Source organism: Aythya marila, assembly GCF_965140915.1.
Source record: "Aythya marila genome assembly, chromosome: 5".
In the NCBI taxonomy this organism is placed as follows: Eukaryota; Metazoa; Chordata; class Aves; order Anseriformes; family Anatidae; genus Aythya; species Aythya marila.
The window spans coordinates 9,108,854-9,119,966 of record NC_139046.1 but is presented as its reverse complement, the minus strand read 5'-3'; the positions used below and the strand labels follow the sequence as shown (position 1 = coordinate 9,119,966).

The 11,113-nt window shown below is 48.2% G+C and overlaps 1 protein-coding gene across 5 annotated transcripts in view; it reads left to right on the top strand.

Annotated features, from left to right (window-relative positions):
* The first annotated feature begins 1,147 nt into the window (after nucleotides 1-1,147).
* Nucleotides 1,148-11,113, top strand: part of INF2 (inverted formin 2) — a 40,018-nt gene continuing 30,052 nt past the window's right edge. For 4 of the 5 annotated variants that reach the window (XM_082762030.1, XM_082762034.1, XM_082762033.1 and 1 more), the window contains exon 1: nucleotides 1,148-1,203. The gene's annotated coding sequence lies outside the window, so the exon portion shown is untranslated. Of the gene's footprint in view, nucleotides 1,204-2,881; nucleotides 2,904-11,113 lie in introns of those variants that run through there. The other variant, XM_082762032.1, reaches the window with a different exon arrangement.

Sequence of the window (11,113 nt, the reverse complement as noted above, 5' to 3'; positions counted from 1 at the left end):
CGTCTCCTGCATACAGCACAGAGGCTTCCCTGCTGCCTCCCATGCGGCCAACCCCGCTCATGTTCCAGGGCAGTCCTGGGAGGAACAGAGGCAAAAGAAATGAAAAGTGGGCTTGAGTATGAAAGATTTGGCTTCCCTGTGCCTCTTCTCACACTGAAGTAGCAAAAACATGCAGAGAAGGGAAATTGGCTGAAGCAAAAACAACAACAGCAGCAGAAGACACTGAGTATTTCCTAAACAACAGATAGATCTTTCAAAATCAGGTTTATATCCTCAGAGAGAGATTGCAGGGGACACATCCATTTTTCCTGCCACGTAGATTTGTACAACAAATTATGTACCCATCTGGGTATTGCATAAGACACCGGTTAGAAACATTTCTTTTGAGTAGAAGAATAACTGAGGAGCTGTGCCGGTTAGCTGCCATCCCTGACAGACGCCGTCTTCTCCCATTTCTCTCCTCTCTCACTAGAAACAAAGCAGTGTTTTACGAGCAACCAGTAAAATCTCAGGTCTCATTTTCCAATTTGAAGCCTCTGAGATGCTCATCGCCGTGTTCCTACCCTGTAACTACCCTCCAGTCTCCCGTAATCGCACTCAGCGGCGTGAGGCTCGGCTCTCAGCTCGCAGCAGCCCTTGCAAAAACACTTTAGCAGGATTTCCACGTTAGCTCTCCCCTTCTCCCCCCTTCCAGGATTTTTCCTGCTGGTTTTTCTCCTCGGATGGCCAAGCCCAGCACGGCAGCAGGGCTCTGCCTGAACACGGAGGGGAGTGACCGGAGGGGAGAGCACCCCGACCCGCAATGGGAAACAAACTTTTCCACCGAACTGTCCCCACCCGGCTGCTAACAGGAGGCTTAGCTCCACAGTTTCACCCTCTACCCCTAAAGCCAAACCTCTCTGTAACAAATAACCCCCCCATCCCCTCTTTCCACCCAACCCAATCAGAGCCCTTCAGTGACATGGACCGCAGCGCGCATCCCCTGCCCGAGGGGACCCCACTCCCCCCAAAACCCCAACCCCAGCCCCTCCTGAAGCTGGGCTGGGCTCGGGGGGAGGATGCTCAGAGCTCAAAAACTTCCCCCCCGCTTTCCCTTCCCTTCCCCACCGCCGCCGCCCCCGCCCCGCCCCGGAACGGGGCGCGGCAGCCTCGGGCGGGCAGAGCCCGGAGGCTGCGGGCTCCGCTGGAGGCTCCGCGGCCGCGGTGAGGCCGGGGGAAGGCGGGGGGGAGGCTGCGGAGGCTGCCGAGGGAGGCGGGGGGGGGGGGGGACACGCGTGGGCGCCGCTGCGGGCTGCGGGTGCGACAGGGCGGCGGGCAGGTGGGATGCGGGATGCGGGACATGGGATGAGGGCTGCGGGATAAGGGATGCGGGACACCGTGGGACGGGGCGGGGGCGTGTAAAGAGGGATGGGGGGGGGCGGCTGGTGGAGGGTGGGGGGCTGCGGGCTCGCCGTGCTGGGAGCTGCCGGCCGAGCGTGCAGGGTTTGTATTTTTGCAGCCTTCTCCTGGTTTTGGAGGAGGTGTCCCGAGTCCTTCCCGGTTTTCTTGCGTGCTCCTCCCGTCCCTCATCCCCCCTTTTTTTTGCTCGGTGGCTCCGCGGTGATGGAGGGGCTTCTCGCGACATCAGTACCGGGGGCTGAATTCCAGGGCTTGGCGTCGGGAGAGGAGGGCTTGGGTGCACTGATCCTGCCCAAGTACCCCAAAACTGGAGGTTGTGACCCCCTCCCTCCCCGCACATTGCCTTCCTCAGATTCCTCAGGCTGGGGAATTTCTCCGAGTAAACACCCTGCAGGCTGTGAAACGCACCCGGGCAGCCTGCAAGGAAACTTCTGGCCTAAGTCAGTGAAAAAGAAAAGTTGGAGTCAGCAGAGCTGCAGGAAGGTTGCTCTTGTCCTACTGAACTTGCTTGGGATTTAGGGCAGCTGGCCAGAAATCCCATTTCTCCCCCAGCCACTTCAGCTTGGTTTTTCCACTCAGCGGCTGCCAAAGTTGAGGTGGCGGAGGGGAGTTGCCGGCAGCTATGAGCCCTTGTAATTTTTTGTGTGTGTGCTGTTATAAGTTAATAATCCTGCTCTAGGCTGCTGGCCAAGAATTTTTGCTTCAAAAATGCAAGCAGTGTACGGGGCCCATTGTGTAAAGAGATCATCTTAATGTGGGACAAGAAGGGACCTGGCAGGTCAGCAAATCTACATGCTCAACGATATGACGCCTTATTGCACGCTGCCGTAATTCATTTGTTCCCCATCTCCCAAGAAGGGGAAGTTTCTGAACTTGATGAACAGATATTATACAATTTCTTCCAATATCCATCCTTCCCTAACTTCATATTTGAGCTCAGTTGCTCAGTTCTCTCTCTCTTGTTCTCATTTTTCTTCATACCCATGTAGAAACAGCAGTTGCTTGCTTTTCTCTCTGCTGCGCAATGCCAAGCAGGCCAGAACTTGCCGTCTGCTTTCGTAAAGCAGGCTCCAGCTCCTGCTGATCCCCAGCAGTCCTGTGCCACGTGTCTGCTCACCGGCTACCCCATGGTTGAGCAGAGCTGTCGGGTGACTCTTCTGCTTCGACTCCTCACCAAGAAATAGATCCCTCACCTGGTAGGCATTGCAATAAACCTCCTCCTTGGGCTCTTACTGTCCTGTGATGGGAGTGGGAAACAGGGTGTTTCATTGCTGAGTGCCCACCCAACCTCTGTATTCTGCTGTCAGAGCTGATTTTACCCTCCCCTCCCATTAATCCCACTTTTACATCACATCCCCATGCTCTGTGCTGGTGCAGTCTCCTCCCAGCTTTCTCTCACTTGCTTCTTCCTGTGGAAGTGTCACGAAAGGAGATGTGGGGTGGGACAGGGTCTTCCTCACTCCCAGTAGTGACCCCGCCAAACTCAGACTGATCCCTTCATCCATGTGAGTAGTCCTCTCCTTTTAGACCTGTACCCTATTTATTACAGATTTTCATCCTCTGTGGCTTGCCTCCCGTTTCACTGCGAGCTGTGCAGCAAGCGGCTGTGCTTCAGAGGTGCTGAAAGCTGAACTCTACCCCTTTCTGTGTACCTGATATGCCTGGTAGATTTCTCGAAGCAACCGAGTAGAAAATTGTCCTTATCAAAGCAAACTAAGTTGCATTTTGTCCCTCTTTCCCCACCATTTACTTCTATGTCTTCAATTATTTTTTTCCTGCAGCGATTATTCCATTGACGAGGGGTTTTTAATCCTGCCATTGTACCGTAACCAGCCACGAGCAGAAGATGGGAGTAACTGGGCAGTGGGTGGCAACACAATGCAGTGATCAGGCAGTGAACAATATTTGTAGAGCTGAAGCAGCTGGGGGAACTTCAGTCAAACTCCAGGCTCGTATCGGAGCTCAGATTTAACTCCCAGTCGAATATCCTTGCTCTTAGTGTTTGCAATAATGTCTATCAATAATGATTCAGAGAAAGCAGCACCCACTGAATCAACAAAGTCAACTTGTAGGATCATGCAGTGGCTCGGAACAAATCCAGCTCCGCTCAGTGCAAAATGCCGTAGCGGGTAGATAGGACATCATAAGGAGTTATCCCTGTTCCCTGTGTTAACATTGTGCATTGCTTTTTATCTAACTAGGTGAAAATGAGCCAAGTATTTAGCAGGAGCTCGGTACAGCCTTGCACCACGATGCCCTGTGTGCAGGAGGGAGGTTCCCCAGTAAGCTCAGTGCGTCGGCGTGAGAGTGACTAGGTGCTTCGGACCTAATACGTTATAATCCTTTCGGCATTATCCACCAAGATTGTTCCAGTTTCTCAGCATTGCACATGCAGCAGTGGGAGCAAAAGTACTGCAACAGAGCAGGCAAGCAGTTCCCTATTTCATTTCACCAAAAGCTCTTCAGCCCCAGGCTCTCAACCAAGATGCTAAGACCAAATTGGGAGAAGGAAGAAAACTAGGTCAGATTTTGAGCCTTGGCTTTGTCCAAAGCTTTGGCTTTGTTTTGTTAGGAACAGAGGCTGGTTTCTTGCTGATAGGGCTGCTGCAAGCCTAGGTGCGGGGTCATTACGTTCGTGGCACTTCTCAGTAAGGATCTTAGCCAAGGCTGTGTATCACCTGGTTCTCTTTTCCTAGGAAAAAAATCACCAGTGAGCAACAGACAAGCCTTATAATTGCTACCAGATGTCGTCAGTGGTAGACAAGGAGCTGATTTTGTGGAATTGAATGTAGAAACAAATAGGCAGAGGGTGTGTGGAATTCATGAGCCACTGAGTCATAGCCTGTGATGTGCAGGAGTTGCTGCAGTTAAAAGTAAGTGTTTGTACAGTGTGGCAGGTGTATGTTTGCTGCAGTTTTGTCAACACAACCTTTCGCATCTGCAGCAAGCTTTGAGAGAAGGTCCATATTAAACAGCGTGATGATTTTTTCTATTTGATGTAACCAGCCAGTGTCATTCATGGATTCAGCTGTTTCTAGTAGTTTGATACCCATGCTGACATTTCAAAGTGCTGGAAATACTGAAGCCACAGATCAATGAAAACCTTAAGCAAGCAATAATGTTTGCAGAAGGCTCTGAGCATTTTCAAGGTGCTCTGGGAAACCTCCTGAGCTGATAAAGGAGACCTGGCAAAGCCGGCAGGAGGGACTGAGATTCAGTGGTTGGAATTTTAGTCCCAGAATTTGAGTCACTCAGCTGATTCCAAAATGTTTTAAATGCCCTAAAAGTAGCATCTCAGTTCAGAAGGGACTTTGTTCCAGCACTGTGTCCAATAAAAAAAATAAATAAAAAAATAAGGCAGATTAATAACTGCCAAATCTTGTTGGGAGGGTGCAATGTTCAATTTGGTATGGTTATAGTCTGGTTATGGTTATATGTCACAAGGTGGTGCTATTTTGCATTGACATCCCATTTCTTTTTCTTACCATGACCATTATTTTGCCTTGGCTGAAGTGTAAAAGGTACTAATTCAGGGAAACGTTTAAAGACAGAGGGAGAATTTGCTCTTTGCACTGCAGCTCCATTAGAGCCTGTTGTGCAGGTATCCTTAGTCAATCCTTTGTGCTAGGAGAAACTCCAGTCGATAGGTTGTATAGCTGCTCGCAGCACACCCATGGCTTCAGTGGCACTGATTTCTCCCCACATCCAACATCCAAAGCCTTCTGTTGCCTCTGCTGTCCTGAAATGATGGTGAATGCTGAAATCAAAGCAGGACCCTGTCGATGGCCACCTTGGTGCCGCGTGGCTCATCACGCTTCCAGCTGGGAGAGCTGAGTCACGTTTTAACAAGCAGGGACAGCAGGGGAATTTGCAGCGTGCTGGGATAGCTCCAGGAAAGTGTGGGAAAGGAGGCACCATGAAACCATAAAATCTCTAAATTTAGTCCTTCTTTAAAATGGAAAACATTTACAATTTTAACCGTGTGTGGGTCCGACGCAGCAGGGGGAGAGGCGCCTGTCCTCCCAGCCCTGGGGAGGCTTGGAGGGTCGTGGGGTCTGCTCCCTGCCCAGCTCTGTGGCAGGGACATGCCCTGTTTTAGGGCACATAGTGAGCAAATCCCCAGCCAGCAATGGGGATACAGACAGGGAGGCTGCAGCAGCCCTGCATCCCCTGCCCGAGGCAGTGGAAGAGGATGGCATTGTTTCTCTTTATTTATTGTCAGCTTTGGTCTTTAGGTCTGTTTGTGTTGACGCAGCTAAGGAATAGCTGTTACCCTCCACGATGTCAGTTAAATCGCATTATTTTTAATAAGGCAGCTATCTCTGCGCTGCTTCTGTTGTGCTGGTTTCTTCTATCTGGCAACTGTCTGCGTCTCATCATCCTGCCTTTCCGTTAAGTCATCGCGCCGTGTTTGCTGCAAGCAGCGAGCAAAGTATTAGCGTTATCTTCTGATGGAAGCTCTGGCTGGAAACAGAAGTCCCCACAGCATGAGGTCGCTGCTTTTTGGGAACGATAGTTTTCCTCCCGCAGCCCTCCCAGAATCCAAGCCATGGTGGATCAACTCCTTTCCCACCACCTGGCCCAGCTCAAGGTATTTCAACCAGATGAAAGGATGGTTCTTGCTACAAAAGGGCTCACGATGAGGGGCAGCAGCAGCTGCTGTGCATGGGAAGGGATTGCTCTGGGATTTTGCCCCCTTTGCCCAGCACAGCTGTGAGTCCTGCTGCCGCCACGATGTCGGAGTATGTAACCCTTCCTCCTGCCCTGGGAGGTGGCTGCGATCTCCTTTGTGCACCTCTAGCTCAGGAAGGGCTGGTTCATTCCCTGAAGGAGATTAATTACTTCTGCTATTTAAAAAAAAATCCTTTGGGGTTGGTCAGCTTAACTTTCAAACTTTCATCCACGTGCACATTGCAGTAAAGCAAATATACGCCTAGCCCGAGCAAAAATGTTTGCATGGAAAAAGCAAATGGGGGTTGCAGAATTTACCCAGCAGCGGGCTCTGCGATTTATAAAGTGTTCGTGAGTATGTCTTGTTCTTGACTTTTGTGACAAACAGTGCAAAGTTGAACCTGCCATGAAGGTGAGCTGGGGAGCAAATATTTCTATTCCCTGCTGTGTTTTAATGACTTGTTTCCCCTCTGCTTTACATCACGGCAATGTGGCACTCAGCTCCCCATATAGCCTGCACCCGAAGCCTGGCCGAGCTGCTGGGCTGCTTCCTCTGCCGGCTGCTTCCCAGCCTGCTTGGCTCTGTGTGCTGTTTATGCACAGTAGTTCCAAATTTCAGAACAAGCTGTCCAATATTCATGAGTTATTTTGTGTTTATCCAGTCCTGAGGCATCTTTCAGAAGCCTGGGGATAAATTCTGGGTTTTGGTTTTTGTTTTTGTTTTTTTTATAATTTCTGTTACTGGAAATGCACTGACCCTACACAACCAATTCCAGGCCCTAAACGTGGCCTCTGTTTAGCTGGGAGAAAGGTCAGAGAAAGGACTAGCACAAAGCTGAATTGTTTTACAAGCCTACGTTTCCCAAACCCCTGCTCTGATAACACTTGTAAGCAAGTGCTGGAGCAAACCATATGTGTAGAGATGAATCACATATAAAATGATATCCTAATATTAGTTTTATATTTAGTTACAAGATAAATACAGTGATTTTTCTCTTGAAAGTCAGTGACAGCCCCGTTCTCAGCTGATGTGAAGCAGTGCAGCTCCTTGGACTGCAAACTCACGGGTATGACTGAACCACTGATTTCTTCGTGAAGAAAGAAAAACAGTATCAACACCTTGTTTCTGAACTGTTTCAGGTTATTGTGTGAGAAATGCTAAAAGATATGAAAATGTTAAGATACCCTGCTTTTATATTAAAACTGCTTATGTTATTACGTTAAAATACATGGTGGGGCCATTTTGTCCCCAGCATGAGGATATCTCACTGTAAACCTCCAGGTGGTTGTAGCATATTAAAATCCCTTCACATTAATTATAAGACTGTGGGTTAGAGTTGGAATAAGAGTTTTTAGGAGTGACAGCATTAGTTCCTCAGCTGATGCTGTAGCAAAGCAAAAGGTTAAGCCACTCAATGTGCTGAGATTATTGCATTATAAAAGAGGGACGTCAAACTTTTTCACTCAGCGGTGGAGAAAATAGTCTGAAGGCATCTTTGGAGTGGATTAGTTTTGAAATAATGCTAAGCCAGTCCTTTGCTCTCTGCAAGAATTTATTTTAAATGCCTCAAATGCTTAACTTTTTGAATTAACAATCAGGCCTGTTCTCTGGTTGCTCTTAGTAACATCCAGAGTCGTACCAGCTCTCAGCCAAGTATCTGGGTCCGATCTCCTTAATGTGTGCGATAAGCACTTGCCTGTGCCATTAGGAGTCCTGGCTACCACCAGCCTTATCTGAACAATAGCGTTCAGGATGTTTGCTCTCGGGCTGTTCTCTCGGTACGATGCCAGCTAAATGGTTCATCAGCAGCTGCAATGGAAAAGCTAATCTCAATAGGAGGGAATTGGGTTTGCAGCCTATTTGGGGAGCAGCTGGAAGAAGGCTGCCTCCTAAAGAACCCTTCTGCTGTCCCAGTAGCTTTCTTCATCAGGGCTGTCCTCAAACCTTGCCATAGCTCTTTAGCTTAGCAGTACGTGCAGCCTTCTGCATCCAACCCTTTCCTCTGTGGACCTCTTGCTTTATACCAGCTCTTCTGGAAGAGCTCTTCCCTGCCTGCAGACCTGCTTCCTCATGCGAGTACGCCTCCTGGCACTGCGTAATGCAGGTATGCAAGATAAATAAACTCAATAGAGAGCCAGTGAGAGCACATACATCCTTTAGAGACCCATGCGTGAGGTTGTACCCTTTGCTCTGGGTAGAACTGCTGATGCAGGGCTTTTTGGTGTGGGGGGATTTTTAAGTTGTGTTTTTTTTTCCAGAAAATGTTGTCATCTCTTGTCCAGTGAAAGCAGATATTTCGTAGCTGTTCATGGTTCTTCCCTGGCTGGAAGCACCCTCCCCAAAACAGGATGTTTTTTGTTATAGAAACTTCCTACCAAAAGAGCTGTGGATTTAATGCTTTAGATGTTTAAAGCAGATCTGCCCCCATTAAATACAATGTTCCAGGAAATATGCAAGAGCTGGCAGGAGCAGCGTCTTTTATTTTCATTATCCAAAGCATCCATCAGATAAAGACTACTTCAAAAGGCCTTTTTTTTCTCTCCCCCAGCATCAACTTCAGTGAATGTATTTAGCAGAAAGGCAGTCAGAGGTCTGTGACAAGAGGGCTAGGGAGTGTCAGAAACTTCTATAGGTAAAATCTCCTCCTCATTCTCTGATGAAAAAAAAATAAGCAAGCAGAAGAGCCATCAGGCAGCTTTGCAGCTCCCCATGACTTCCTGAGGGTGCTGAGATGTTCTTGCTCCTAAAGGAGGGAGCAAAGCCCTGGGTTTACATGGGAAGAACATCACCGTTCCACCCCGTCCACTCCCCACAGCTCTTCTGGACCTTCCTGCCTGCCCCTTGGCATGGGAGCATTGTGCATAGGACAGGCCCTTCCTTTCCCTGTGGGCAGGGGTAAGATTGGGCTCTCCTCATAAATTTGTATGTCCTCACATGGCCAGACCCCCTTACATGCACTTTCAGCGCTTTGACATCAGTCACTCTGGTTGCTTAACCCACAGTTCTGTTCTCAGATGAATGAAGGACTGTTGAAGAAGTCTGGATAATTTAACCTGGTACGCTAGCTTTTCCCTGCAGATCCCATATCCATGTGCTCGTTCACCTGCCTTCACTGGCTCCACAGGGGCCGCACTACCCAGCGAGCAGTAGAAGTGAATATTGCACCGTGACTGCTGGCTGTGTGGGCAGTTAGTGATTGCCTAGTGGATTATAAGCTCCAGCCAGGATCAACTAAAAGGAACTATCACAGCAAACCTCCAGAAATGAGCTGCATATCCACATTCCAAAAATCCTTGAAACAACTTCCAAGAAAAGTTGCTGGCACAAGAACTGGTTGGTCACATGAGCATGGAGCAGTGAGAAGACACTGGTTGCTATACGGAGGAATAATCAATTTCTAAGGGGCAAGTGGGGTGTGTTATTTTCTATTTAATTGGATTCCTGTGCTTCATGGACCCATTGTGCGAGCAGAGAAGCCCCTGAAGATGCCCTCATCTCCTCCTGATCTCGTGATGCATAAGCTGGAAGCAGGAGCCACCATCCAAACTTGCTCATTTTTCTCATCTGTTCACGTGCTGATAGGCCTGCAGAGAGACATTGCAGCCCTGGAGCTGTTTTTGTGCTTTTTAGCCTGATTTCAATGCTTCTGCTCTTTTTTTTTTTTTTTTTTTTTTTTTTTTTTTTTTTTTTTTAATGTGGGAGATGATGCAGCCTTTCCAAGAACACAAACATTTCTGGCATATCTCGCAGATCCTGTGTTCAGATAAAACCTGATGGGAGCTGATAGCCCTTTAAATTCCTTCCACTTGCTGCCAGAACTGGAATTTGCAACGTCAACAATCCTTTATTTGCAGTATTTTTTTCCTCTTGATTCTCTTATTTCCCCCCAAACCTGCTCCAAGAACCAGGTTAGCAACCGGTCTTCTGAGGCCTTGGGAATTACACTTCAGGAGTACACAGCAAAGTGAAATTTGTTTGCTGATGTAAAATCCACTATAAATGAAAGTTTACCTCAGATCATAGTGCTTTCTACAGCAGGACGGAGAACTGTGCAGTCATTTCCCTTAGCCCTGAATTGTTATGGTGAAACTCATAACCCTCACTCACTACAAGGACATCGAGGCCATGGAGCATATCCAGAGAAGGGCTATGAAGCTGGTGGAGGGCGTGGACCACAAGTTCTGTGAGGAGCAGCTGAGGGAACCGGGGTTGTTTAGTCTGGAGAAGAGGAGGCTCAGAGGAGACCTTATCAAACTTTACGATTACCTTAAAGGAGGCAATAGCAAGGCAGGGGTCTGTCTCATCTCCCAAACACCAAGTGATAAGATGAGGGGAAATGGACTCAGGTTGCGCCAGGGTAGGTTTAGGTTGGATCTTAGGAGAAATTTCTTCACCTAAAGAGTTGTGAAGTATTGGAATATGCTGCCCAGGGAAATGGTTGAGTCACCATCCCTGGAGGTCTTCAGAAACGTGTAGATTGGTGCTTAGTGACATGGTATAGTGGTAGGCTTGACAGTGATGGGTTAATGGTTGGACCAGGTGATCTCAGAGATCTGTTGCAACCTAAATGATTTTATGATTCTATCATTATAAAACTGCCTTAGTTAGAAAGCACAGGGGCAAATCCTTCTCTTAAAAGCTAACTGAATTTGGGGCCAAAGGACAAGCAGATCAGTGTATTTCTGGTGCTGTCAGAATTGATGCTCATGTACTCAAGTATTGAGTTTCCCCATTAAGGCAGTAAACTTCTTACTGCAAGCTCCAGCTTGTGATTTATTCAGGTTGGAGGCCTTGTGCAGCAAGAAAAAAACAGCATTCGAGGTCTAATGGCTGTCAGGAGCCAGGTAGGAGATCTCTGCCAACATGGGCCCTGTTGAAATATTCACAATTTGGTAATAGCTGACTTTGAGTTAGCACCTCCCAAGAGGACGAATGGAGCCATTTCACAGCCGTGCTTCACAAGCTAGTCTCCCCAAGAAAAACAGAAAAGCACAAAGATGTTTTCTGTTTAAAGGATCTTTTAAAATCCTCACAGCCTTCTTG